At 37.6% G+C, this 14535-nt stretch overlaps 1 protein-coding gene across 1 annotated transcript in view; it reads left to right on the plus strand.

Annotated features, from left to right (window-relative positions):
- The first annotated feature begins 3968 nt into the window (after positions 1-3968).
- LOC122804120 overlaps positions 3969-14535 on the plus strand; it is a 253667-nt gene continuing 243100 nt past the window's right edge. The window contains exon 1 of the mRNA XM_044073767.1: positions 3969-4105. The gene's annotated coding sequence lies outside the window, so the exon portion shown is untranslated. The remainder of the gene's footprint in view (positions 4106-14535) is intronic.

Consider the following 14535-nt stretch of genomic DNA (forward strand, 5'->3'; position numbering starts at 1 on the left):
ACAGCTCGACCAAGTTGTATTCGCTAACCTGCATCTTCGGTCCGCTGATAGGAACCCTGTTAGATTATAGGTTCATAGGTGTACACTAGGCTAATGGCCCTGGGGCCTTTAAAAGCCTAGCCATAGGATTACCCTGGCATTGTGCCACCCGACCTTAGTTTCCAGTGCCTCTATCGAGTAGAGCCACTGGAGTTATCCCCGGGGTGAATTTTCTTTTTCCCATCCACTCATCAAGATTTCTCTTGAAGAGGGCCAGTGAGGTACTCTGCTTGACATGTATGGGAAGTCTATTACATAGCATGGGCAGTCTCTGGGTTATGAACCTGTCCCTCCAGCATGTTATGCTGAGGTCTCTAGAGCGTGTTGTGCTGAGGGATGGGACTTCTTTAGATGTAGAATTTCTAACAGAGCTGGGTAAGACATGGCTTTGTAAGTCAAGCAGAGATTGCCTGTAAGTAGGTGATATGAGACAGAGAATAGTTAGAGTTTTTTGAGTCTGTCCATATAGGACAAGTGTTTAAGGCCTAGAATCCTCTTTGTGAGGTACTTTTGTGGCCTCTCCAGTTGTTGCAGGTGTCTAGTGAGGTACATGTCAAAGGTGGCATTGTACTCGATGACTGGGTTAATGAGGGAAGAGTAGAGGGAGACAATGACCTCTTTCTTTCTGGATGCAAAACCCTTAGCAATGAGATGTGCCACATAGGGCTTTCTGACCACAGTGGCAATGTGGTGATCAAAAGAGAGGTTGCTGTCAACCTGTGTTCCCAAATCTCTTATAACGCTTTCTGTGTTCAGTGGACTATCATCGATGTGGTAATTCATGGGAACTGGGTTTTTCCCAAAGGGGGATGACAGCACATTTTTTGTCATTGAGCTTAAGGCCATGGTTCTGACACCAGTCGCTGGTCTCAGTGAGGCTATTCTGTAGAATGTCAACATCACTTGGGGAGTTAATAATAACTCCCAACTTGCAATCGTCTGTGAACGTAGTCAGCAAGAGTCCCTTCATGTTGGCCTGGACTTCAGTGAAGTAGATATCAAACAGGAGAGGACCCAGGACCGAACCCTGTGGGACTCCACTCGTGACTATTCGGCAGCCTGATTTGGAGTCAGCTACTTTCACACGTTGGGCTCTATCTGTGAGCCAGTTTGCAACCCACCTAGTGATATAAGAGTTGATGCCTAGCTTATTGAGTTTTTCTATGATTCCTGGATAATGGTATCAAAAGCCTTGGCCAGATCAAGGTAGGCTGTATGAACCACCTTGCCTTCATCCACAGCTCTGGTGACTGACTGAAAGAAGTCAACCAAGTTGAGCAGGCATGATCTACCCTTCACAAAACCAAACTGTGTGGGATCCAGAGTTTGGAGATTCCCTATATCCTTGTTTATTAGGTCCATGATGATGCGTTCCATAGCTTTGCATATCAGACTTGTCAGGCTAATGGGGCGATAGTTCCCAGCATCTGTAGTCGATCCTCCTTTGTGGAGAGGGGTGACATTCGATAGGGACAAAGCCTGAGGTGAGGCTGTGATTGAACAGGGCACACAGGTGAGGTGCCAGTTAACTCTGTAGTTCATGTAGAACACACCCTAGGATATTGTCAGGTCCCGTGGAAGCTGTATTCTTGGCCTTGGACAGTGCCGTTTTAACCTGTGCAGCAGTAATACTGGGTGCATGGCAATCTACTGGTATTGTGATTGGTCCTTTGTGGGGGGAGAGGGTAAAGTTGGCACTAAATTTGTTGATAGTTTATTGGCAAAATCTGTTGGCTCGGTATAGTTGGTACACACAGGTATCTGTCTATATATATATATATATATATATATATATATATATATATATATGAGTCTACTACAGTAGATCGATACTATTTAACGATAGTAGTATTCCACTAACGCAAAAGTGCACTTCAACGAAAGTGCACTTTCGCAAAAGTCACTAGAATGAACAAAGGGTTAGGGCTTGGGTTATGGATAGTGGATAGCTAGTAGGGCTATCCACTATCCTTAACCCAAGCTCTAACCCTAAGGTCCGTGACTACTGCACCACACTGCAGGAAATTGTATTTCCTCAACTGAGCAGTAGTTACGGACCTATTTCCTGTACTGTGGTGCGGTAGTCACAGACCTTAGGGTTAGAGCTTGGGTTAAGGATAGTGGATAGCCCTACTAGCTATCCACTATCTTTAACCCAAGCCCTAACCCTAAGGTCTGTTACTACCACACCACAGTGCAGGAAATGTCCCGTTCAACTTAGTGACTTTTGCAAAAGTGCACTTTCGCGTTAGTGGGACACTACTATCGTATTTCGAAATAGTGTAATTTCGATCTATGGTAGTAGACCCATATATATAATCCAATAGTTCCTGATTGGCCAGGAACCCTTTGTCAGGTACCCATCATTCTGTGCCATTTCTTTAATGCACTGTGTGAGTATTTAGACCTGTGTGAACTAAGTATTGATGATAATTGTTCCTCTAGGCATACATTTTGATCTTTACTAGGGTATTTCCTGTGAAAAGGTAATAATGGCACCCTTTTCCCAAAGAAAGAGCATTAGTCTGTAATTACTCTAGTACCTTGCCTTGTATTGAAGACTTTACAAAGCATAAAGCTATAAGAAAAAGTTTAATGTTACTTCTTGCAGTTAACACTTTTTAGATCTTCCCACTGGGCAATATTTCATTGTTGTATTATTTTTTATCTAATGAGATGAACCTACCATTACCTGTGTGTTTCTCCCTGTGTACAGCAAAGAGCTGGTCTAACTGGCCTTATCAGAGCCATTGTTAGTGTGTATCTGTACAGGGTGTCCCACCTGTTAATATTTAGTAGCACTTTCTAGGACTGTATCTACTATCTGCTTTAACTTTTCTCACCCTAATTTCCTAATGTTGTTCCTTATGTAGCCTTAATAGTTAAAATACCATATACAGGCACGTTTATATCTACTCACTTTTTAAAACCAACTTTTTTCTCTTATACATTGGCTGTTTCTCTTTTACCTTCATTTAGCTTACAGCCTTGACCAACAATTACAGCAGCTGTTTTGGGGATGCTACTCTCTGCAATGATGCTGTGTTACACCTTTAAACTCATTTTACAGTGTGTTTTTCATCTGTGCACTTAATCTGTGAAATGCTGTGGTACTGGGTATAGCAAAACAATGTTAAGTGCCCACAGTGCACTAAACTTTTTTTTTTGTTTTAATACAACTTTTAACACTGTCTGTGTCAAACATAGTCAGGCTGTATCAGCTTCCTGATTCTGTTCCATCATTTGTTGCTCTTCACATCACCAGCTATGTTAAATTCAGTGGGACATGGTATCAGGTCATGCTGTATTGCTTGGTTTTCATTTAGGAATCATCCCACTCTATTTTGTAACACAAGCTTGTGTTTGTAATCCAGGATAAATGCAGTACAGGTACAGGAAGACTAAACATTTCTAAAATATCACACGTGAACTGTGCTTTCTGTTACTTAAAATTGTCTTGTAGCCTTATCTGAGGAATCCATTGTTTACTGAAATTATAAATCCCATTAAGTGAATCCATTTTTTATTATTCTGTTATTCATAACTTCTATCAGTAGATGGCAGTAGTTGAACATTTCATTTCATTGCTTTCCTTGCAGAGGTCTGGATTTGGATGCAAGCAACCTGATATCATGTGCATCCAAAAACAGAAGGCTGGAATACCACCACAAATATCAGAAATGTCTGTTAGTGTATATATCGAGTGTATATAAAGTCATTTGCTTGACCTTTGGATATGTAATTGCTCCAGCACATGTACACAGGCAGGATTCATCTGAAAAGTTATCTGCATAACAGTTTACATGGCTTACCTATGTATCTTTTGGCCTACATTGCTAATCTTTCATAAATGATCTTTAGGAGAAGGGAGGTTCTTTCAAGAGCTGCTAGAAAAAAAGTTTCAATGCCTGCTATCTGGTAATTCTTCTGGCTGCTGCGGTACTTCCCTGTGCACATTATTAGTGTGACAAACACTACAACTCCCAGAAAGCCTTGCAATGTGTGCCTTCTTCATAGCAACCAACAAAGAAAGCAACCAAATAGCCACAGCTCTACCTTATTTTCAGTAAGTTTACCTCCTTTGTAAATTTGCAAAAAATAAACATTAAGGGTGTAAGACACAACGTTAGAAATGAAAATTTCTTTAAGCAGAATGCATGAAGTTATATTATTACTTATTGGATAAAATAGATTTGTTTATGTTCTGTATGTTCTGTATTGTTTGAAATGGCATTAAGACTGCCGTATAAATTAGTTTTTGTAAACTGGCTTTTATTTAAAAAAGCAAAGAATAGAAAACTTGAACATGAGCTGTGCATTTTTGAAAAAGAAAATGCATGTGCACGCATCCTGCTGTGATCTTTTTTTTTTGCAAATGTAACTTAATAAAGCAGAAAAGATATTCAGATGGCTCTGACAAAAAATCATTGTGTTGGTAAAGTAGTATGACTTTCTATGTAAAACATGTATTCCTAAAACAGTATAATTTATTTATTATGATTTTGGAATGCATTCTTGAATTCATATTACTTACTAGCAAATGCTTTGCATTGGAAAATGACTTTTCTGTGACTTACACACTTACATTTAAATGTCATGTACATGCAGATTTGCGTCCATTGCAGTTAGATGCAAACTTTGTAGGCATGGCATACTTACTATGTACAGAAGATATTATGTAAACGCCTTTTGGAAACATTTAGATTGCTAGCAGAGGGGGACATGAAAAGCTGAGATGTGGATGGTTTGGTGGCATTGAGGTTGGAACAATGTGATTAAACAGCTGGGTTTGATGCTGAGATGTTCAGAAATGAGAGATCTGTAGTGGATAAGTAATTTGTCTTTTACAACAAACAGCTGATAATGGAGAAAGAAGCACTCTTTCAACAAGTGGATAAAGATTCAACTAGAAACTTTCTGGTCTGAAGCAGGCATCCACATAGTGTAGTCTGGAGACTGTGGATACAAAGCAATTAAGCATTATACTGAGGAAGGTTTTATACAAAATAAATGTGAGTTCTGTGGCAGTAGGTATATCACAGTTAGTTATAACACACAGCTGTTTACAAGCTGGTATAAGATATGAGTGAGAACTGGCATTCTGCAGATATTGCATCAAGTTAGCTGCCAGCTACATCAGCCACAAGTTGAATAAAGTGTAAATGTGGATGTGAAGTGGATCCATAGGTATTTGTAAATCTGCCTCTGCTTCAGGGTTTCACTCATATGATGAAAGATTAGATTTACATCTACTATGGGAAACAGAGAACAGTGCAGTCATTGTATTTAAGAATTGCAGTAAGCTCTGCGGAGTTATAGCTGAAAGCTGTTACAATATTTAAATATACAGAAGGAGTAGTACAAATAAACATTGAAGGCAAACAGCTAAGCAAAGAAAGCTTTAGAATAGTAAGAACAACATTATGTAGTGTCAGATATATATGCAAATATAGCACAAGAGCAGAAAAAATCATAAATACTAATTTGGTCTTCACAGTAGTGATGGAGAGGCAGCATATGCGGGTCTATATTATATATTCGAAGATTCAAAACTTCGAACCTCATATGTTTGACAACATATGAGCGAAGTTTGAAACTTCAAAAATATAATAAAAAATTAGAAAAAAAAACTTACCTGAATGCTCTGAGCAGCCCCCCCCCCACAACCCCCTACTTAAATATACCAACTCAGAGATCGCACTTATGTGCAGAAAAGGTAAATTTTCCCAATCTGTGTCATATGGAGCCGTTGCTTTTAACCTTCGAACTTTTCAAAGTTTGATTACATGGTGTTGAATAAACTTTGAAAAGTTTGAATAATTAATAGGGACCCACACATGCATAGCAATATATTTTCTTGTGGGCATGCAGAAGTTCTTAACATAAATAGAAAACAGCATTAATTTCTTCAGTTTTAGATTAGCTGCTTAATCCAGTGGAGGGTCATGAGGGGGATCCAGAGCCTATCCTAGTACTTAGTGGTCACAAGGCAAAGGAAATTATCCTGACAGAGATATCACAGTCACTCACTCACTTGCTCACTCACTCACTCACTTACTCTAAGACTGCAAATACAGTTATCGGTATTTTGAAGGAGCACCATTTCTTCTATGGTATGCCCTTGGTATATGGAAGGAGACCAGAACACCTAGAGGAAACCCATTTGGATACAGGGAGGATGTGTAGACTTTTGTACAGAAGTTATCCCAGATGAGAATCAGAATAGGGAGTGAAGCACTATGATGCAGCTGAGCTAACACCTGACCCAGATTTCATCTTCACAAAGGTCCTAGTATGACTTTTTTAAGGTATGAAAAAAGCATTTTCCAGAAGGATTGGTTGTAAGTTAGCAGTAATACAGGATGACAGCCGCCTCTGAATGCAGGTAGAGTGACCCATATGGAAAAGCTGCCTAGAAGATTAAGCAACTATCAAACACTTTTGTTGAAGAAATATAGAATTACCACTGTAACCATACCAGCGTTGTAGAAAACATAAAAAAAAAAAAAAACAGCGAGACAACAGGACTGTGGCAGTCCTCCCTATGGATCAGAAGGCATATTCCTGCAGATGGGTAAGGTCATAGTCTGTAATACAGATTAAGGTGACAGTACACTTAAATGTGCAAACATTTATAGCACTTTTGTTTTCAGTACAGAACTTCACAGGTTTCTTTCACTTGTCTTCACTGATAACAGTATATTGCTTTCTGGGGTGATCTAGCTGCTTTATATATTGTTTAATTGGACTGTATTCTCAGAAAAGAAAACGCACTGTAAAGCTTAGTTCAAAATATCTGTTAGGCCTGTTAGTATTGTGACAACACTACTTATGAAGTAGCAGTACACTAGGTGTTGAACCAGAACTCCTGTTCCTAAGGATCCAACTTGTGAGGTCAAAGGATCATCACTACACCACTGAATACAAATATGTAGGCACTGGGAGTACAATGAAGAACTCTTCACTGCATACAAACATCCATCCATCCATACCATCCATCCATCCATCCATACATCTATTTATCTATCTATCCATACATGCATATATACATCCATCCAGCCATCCATCCATGCATACATACATACATAAATACATACATACATATATACATACATACATACATACATACCGCCATACAGCCATCCATCCATCCATACATACATACATCCATACGTATATCCATACATATATCCATCCATCATACGTCTCAACCTCTCAGAGCAATAAAGCTGGACAAAGCCATGAATAAAAGTGGGACAAAGGCCCAAAAATAGGGACAATTTTTAAATATTGCTCTTACAAACCTAGAAAGTTGATAGAATAACAGGTTTTGCATTATCATTAATTTTCTGAAGGGTATAAAGTCTGAAACTCAAATGTCTGTCATTATTTTCTAAGTTCTGTCTTTAATGATTTGCCATTAATTTGCCAGAAAACCTCAATTTTATGAAAAATGGACCAAAAATATGAGGTAAAAATCTGGACATTCTGCAAAAATCACTATAGTTGAGAGGTATGCCATCCATCCATACATAAATACACACAGCCATCTATTCATCCATATATACACCCATACATTCATCCATCCATACACACATCCGTCCATCCATCCATCCATACATACATACATCCATACCATACATACATCCATACATACATCTATTTATCCATCAATACATCTATACATCCATCTATCCATCCATCTATATATACATCCATCCATCCTTCCATACATAAATACTTTCATCCATACATCCATCCATACCATCCATACATCCATCTATTTATCCATCCATACATCTATACATACATACATACATACATACATGCATCCTTCCATCTATCCATGCATCCATCCATCCATACATCTATACATACATACATACATACATGTATGCATCCATCCATACATGCATACATCTGTACATACATACATTCATCCTTACATATGTCCATACATACATACATATATCCGTACATACATCCATACATTCATCCTTCCATCCATCCATCCATACATAAATACATTCATACATCCATACATACCTCCATCCATCCATCCATCCATCCATCCATACATCAACACATCCATCATCCAGCCATACATCTATACTTACATACATCATCCATGCATGCATACATACATCGAACCATACATCCATACATCCATCCATCATCCATCCATCCATCTAGCCATCCATCCATCCATTGTTCCATACGTATATACATCCATCCATTCATCCAACCATACGTCCACCCATCTATCCATCCATGCATATATACATGTATCCATACATACATTCATCCATACATCCATCCATCCATACATGCATATATCCATACATACATACATACATACATACATACATACAAATATTTCAAGCATGGACATTAATGCCCTTCTAGCCTGCCAATATACTGAAACACTTGTTCCCATAATAACTGCCCAGGTTGTTTTTAAAAATATTTAAACTACTGCTTGCTTTGATGTAATCTGGTAGTCTGTTCCATGCATCAGCTGCTCCTTCAGAGAACTATTTAGTACACTTCTCATTCCTATAGAATTTTCTACATAGGTTGGCTAATGATTCTCTAGTACTTTTTGATAATCCCAAACATTCCCAGAGGTAGTTGTCTCTAAATGCCCTATATACTTGAATAGGGTCTATATCAGAAGTCCGATCACTCATAAGTCTGAATGCCGTAACTTTGAAATGGGAAGTTCGAAGTCTGAAAATAACGAAGCCGCAGAACATTGAATTCTTTCCCAGGGAAAGAATTTGGTGGGCCGGTTCTGCAGCTTTGCTATTTCCTCCACTGTGGTGCGATCTCGGAGTTGGTATATTTAAGTAGGGGGGTGGGGGGCACAGCCCCCCACATTAGAAACAGTATTTAGTGTTCGTGTGTTTCTGCGTTTTGTACAGGAGCAGCGATTTTTTTCCCTGGGAAAAAATTGCTGCTCTGAGTGTTCAGAGTATTCAATTTTTTAACTTTTGGCTTTGATATTTCCATAGTCGATGTTTTGACACTTCGACTATGTGATATAGACCCCTTGAATAAGATTTCCTCTTAGATATCTGTAAGAGACACTGTACAAGTTCAGATATTTTAGTCTTTCATAATAACTTAAATTTTCACATATATGGATGCCCTTGGTATATTTCTGCTGTACTCTTTCAAATTTACTCATGCTTGTTTTCCTATAATCTTTCCATATTGTTATTCCACACTCAAGTTTGGGTCTGATATAATTAACAAACAATGACTTCATCATTTCTGATTTTCTAGACTTTATAAATCTTTTTATACAACCTATAGTTCTATAACTATCATTAAACAATTGGGTGATATGATTAGAAAAACTCAAAACTGTATCTACTCATATACCCAGGTCATTAAATGAATTTACAGTTTCGATCACTCTGTGCTGTATTAAATATTCTCCTTTCAGTTTATGTCTCCCAACTCTAATATGCTTGTATTTTGATATATTTATCAGCATAATGTTCTCCTGTACTCAAATGGTCAATTTAGTCAAGTTCTTTTGCAGACATGCTCTATATGTAACACATGTAATCAGTTTACCCAATTTCAAGTCATCTGCATACAGACCGTAGAGCACCTCAGATGAAAAAGATAGATTCAAAAGGTACAATCTAAACAAGTATGGACCTAGGACAGAGCCCTATGGGACACTCTGACTATATCCTAGAGTTTCACCTGTCCAATTGGTGTATGATACTTGCCATATCCTATCTGCAAGCCATGCAGCTATCCGCAGCTGTCCATCTTCTCAAGAGTATGCCAATACCTAATTGCTCTGATTTATGGATCAGTGTTTTATGTATGACCCTGTCAAATGCTGAAATTAAATCTATATAAATTACATCACAGCACAATTTTTCATTCATAGCTGTTATTATATTGTTACAGAACATCATGTTACAGATGGTAACAGATCTATTTTCAACATATACATGCTGATATATGGTTTCAAGTTCCAGCCTTTCCAGTTCTGGCATCTATATGACCATCTCCATTATTTTTCCACAACATGAAGGTAGACTTAAGGGTCTCTGTGACTCTGAGTTTGTACTACTCTCCTTTCCCTTAAAGACAGGTTTAATAAATGCATGTTTCCAGTATTGAAGAATCTCCCATATTTATATGATCAAGTAAATAATAGATATAATGGTATCACTCTTTTTTAAATTCTCCAAGTCTTTTGGGTGTCTATATTACCATGACGGGAATGGATCCCATTCCTAAGTCAAAGTATGACAATGAGTGAGAAGGTCACTGAAAAACCAATCAGTAAAAACAAAATGAAAACTCCAGCAAAGCTAGAACTTCCACTGAGTGACCTCCCAAACCTTTTGTATCAGAGGCACATAGGATATATGCAAATGATCCTTACGAACATCAGGCGTTTCAGCTAATTGGTGATTCTGAATGCCCATAACTTGTTTCGTCATTTTAATGGACAATTTCAGGCCATTAAAGCCAAACCCCACTAGCTTTGGATATGCATATTTCAGCCTTGTTATGACCTCATCAGCACAGCACAAGCAGAGTGTTTGACTAAGCATTAGAAACACAGCGCTGTTATACCCAGCTGATGTCCATTATCATTAGAGTCACTGAACAAATATCCCAAACAACAAACTAAAACAATGAGTGAGAAGGTCACTGAAAAACCAATCAGTAAAAACAAAATGAAAACTCTGGTAAAGCTTGAACTTCCACTGAGTGACCTCACAAACCTCTTCTATCAGAGGCACATGGGATATATGCAAATGATCCTTCTGAACATCAGGTCTTTTAACTAACTGGTGATTCTGAATGCCCATGACTTGTTTTGTCATTTTAATGGACAATTTCAGGACAATAAAGCCAAACCCCACTAGCTGTGGATATGCATATCTTGGCCTTGTTATGACCTCATCAGCACAGCACAAGCAGGCTGTTTGACTAAGCATTGGAAACACAGGGCTGTTATACCCAGCTGATGTCCATTATCATTAGGGTCACTGCAAAAATATCCCAAACAACAAACTAAAACAATGAGTGAGAAGGTCACTGACAAATCAATCAGTAAAAACAAAATGAAAACCGCAGCAAAGCTAGAACTTCCACTGCTTCCAATTAGCTGAAACACCTGATGTTCATAAGGATCATTTGCATATATTCCATGTGCCTTTGATACAAGAGGTTTGGGAGGCCACTCCGTGGAAGTTCTAGCTTTGCTGGAGTTTTCATTTTTACTGATAAGTCAAAGTATGGTTAAACGTCAAGAAATTAGTATTGTTTCAATCTTTGGTGTTAGCCAGAAGTACTTTTCACAGCAGTAATGACTCCTTCTGCAATTCGTACAGAGTTACATGTATCCATAACATAACTGAGTACGATTGTAAATTCTTTTTTATAAGACTTGTTGCTCCTACTACTATTGGAACTGTCTGGGTATCCTTCTTCCACATTGCCTTCATTTCTGCCTGTAAATCCTGGTATTTTATGACTTTGTTTTTCTCTGTACATAAGGCACTGTAGTCACTGGATGTAGCAATTTCAATGATCAATGCTACTTTTCTCTTCTTTTTATGGACTACTATATCTGGTTTTCTCGCATCCATTTTTTTGAACTGTTAGTAATGGGTGATTTCATGTGATATATAATTCATCATTTTTATAATGCTTTGTGGCTCATGTTTCCAGTGTTTTTCAGCTACCTCAGTATTATAATATTTGCACAATCCCTAATGCAGCAGTCTTGACACATTATTATGTCTTTCAGTATATAGTCCTTCTGTCATTAGTATATCATAACCTGCAACAAGATGTGCGACTGTTTCCAATTCTGTTTTACACAACCTATACTTGTCTGTTTCTCCCACGTACTCTATGGACTTTGTAAACCAACATGTATGTAGTCCACTATCTTGGGCCACCAGTATTAACCTTTCATCTTTTGGTTTAAATTCACTACTCCTTAACTATTCCTGCATTTTATCCTGATCAACATGAGGTTGTTCCAAGAGTTTTCTATACTTGCAACTATATTTATGCATTTTCCACATTTCTTGCCTTCTCATCTGATCCTTCACCTTATATTCTCACTTTTGATTTTTAGGCACATTCAGTTGCTGCCTGATTTTTATCTACTTCTGGTTTGATTTCTGTTCCCGCTTGACACTGATATGCTTCTGTTAAACTAAGCAGGGAAGTCTTCGTAGACTTATTTTCCTTGTGTTTCAAAACTTTCACTACATTTGAGATTTGTGAGGTCAGCAGATATGTATGTAGTCCCATGATTGCAGATCTATACATGTAATCAGTTTCAAGGAGGCCCATTTCTCCTTCACAGTGGGGAATATATAATCTTGGTATATGCTGATTTTTATAAATCATTTGATGAGCATGAAGCATCCTTCTTGTTTTCCCGTCCAATCTATCCAACATCCTTTGGGGCCAGTCAATCTCTCTAAAACTGTAAGTTAGGATAGGAAGAACAAATTGGTTTATAGCCTGGACTTTGTTTCTAGATGTCAGCGCTGTTTTCAGTATTAATTTAAGTCTTCTAAAATATTCCTTACTAAGTTTTATTCATATTTGTTCATGTTTTATTGTTGATCTTTCATCAGTTCCCAAGTATTTATACACTCCGTCTTGCTCAAGTTCTTTTGTATCACATTCCTGTCCTAAACTGATGTTTTCTTGGTGCTGCAGCTTACCTGCTTTAAAGGTTGCTTTTGCATGTTTTTCAAGTCCAAATTGCATTCTTATATCATCTGAAAAAGTTTTGACCACTTGCATTTGTGCTTTCATTTCCTCATCTGATGAGCTATACAGTTTTAAATCATCTACAAAAAGATGAGAAGTCTTTGCACTTTGTTGTTTTCTGGGAGCCAAATTGTAGCCATAACCTAACCTGTTAAGTAGACAGCTTAACGGGTTAAGGACAAGACAAAACAGCAGTAGTGACAGAGAGTCACCCTGGAATATACCCTTTTAATTTTTATCCCTTGAATAATAATTTGTCCCTTATCATGGCTTAACTGCAAAGTGGTTTGCCACTGTTTCATGTTTGCTGTAATGTAATTGATTAGTGCAGGGTGTATCTTATACATTTTTAAGCACTCTTTTATCCATGATTGTGGTATACTGTCAAATGCTTTTTTGTAGTCTGTCCATGCCATACTTAGAGTCTTCCCCTTTTTACAATTCTCCATTATGACATTATTTAACAACAAACGATCCTTTGTTCCATATGACTTTCATTTATTACCTATTTTTTTCTATTGCCATGATTGAGTTTTCTTCTAAGTGACAATTCCAGTGTATAGTTTATTCATCGTCAGAAGGCAAGTTATTGATCTAGGATATCTTGCAGGTTCACGCTTAAGTAGGAGCATTGTTTTTCCTGTTGTTAACCAGGCTAGTGTCTGTTCAGGGTGCACATATAAATAATTCGTACTTGTGGCCTAATCTTCATGCAAATATGTTAATACTTTTATCCAGAACTTAAGTACTGCATGTGGGCCTGGGGTTTTCTGTTTAGGAGCTTCCTTAACTTTACCTCAGTCTCTGTGGCTGTTACTTCCTCCCATTTAATATCCTGTCCATTTGAACTTCTTATTATTTCTTTTACTTCTTCTATCCATTTAGCATCTTTGTTATGTTCCACAGGATCTTCATAGATGTTTCTCCAAAATGTGTCTATTTCTTCTTTTTTGGTGGTGTTTCAATTTCTTTTGCCTTGTTTCCCAGTTCTCTATAAAACTTTTTGGGGTCATCAATAAATTGGTTATTTTGTACTTTTCCTTTCTATTTATCTGCATTAATTCTAAGTTTTTCTGCCTGTGCTGATATTTGTAGTTTATTATTTGTGATAGATCTGTTATAATATTGTGTGTTGCTGTTATTACATCTCTCTTTCTGAGTGTTTCTGTTGATTTTTTTCCCTTTTTCTGTACTAGCAGAGACACTTCTTGTCTTAACTGCTTTATAATTTTCTCTCTTCAGTACTTCCATGGTGGCGTTCGATTTCTGCCCTTCCTTTCCCTTATTAGCCTGTGTTCTTGTAGTAAGACTTTATCTCTTATTAATTTAGCTGCATAGTAATATATCCTATTTATTTTTGTCATATCACATGGATCTCTACGGACAGTCCTAATTACTATATTCATTTGTTTAATCAAACGTCTATCTTTTTGGGTTTTATTCACCTTCTGTAGTCTATTTCTTTCATTGATCTTAATATGCCTGTCCATCTCTATTAAATCAAGCAACTCTTCTCTTAGATCATGTTCTTCTAAACCGAGGACACATTCGTTCTTTGTTCTCGTTTCCTATGGGAATTCTATAGAATGTTCCAGAGCATCTTCCTGTGCCACATTCTCTTCAGTTTCATCCTGTGTCATCCATTGCTCTTTCATATGGGAACTCACTGGCTCATCTCTCCACAACACTGACTGCATCATTGTTGCCACCGTTTCT

This window comes from Protopterus annectens, chromosome 6.part0, assembly GCF_019279795.1.
Source record: "Protopterus annectens isolate FY-2018-M chromosome 6.part0, PAN1.0, whole genome shotgun sequence".
In the NCBI taxonomy this organism is placed as follows: Eukaryota; Metazoa; Chordata; order Ceratodontiformes; family Protopteridae; genus Protopterus; species Protopterus annectens.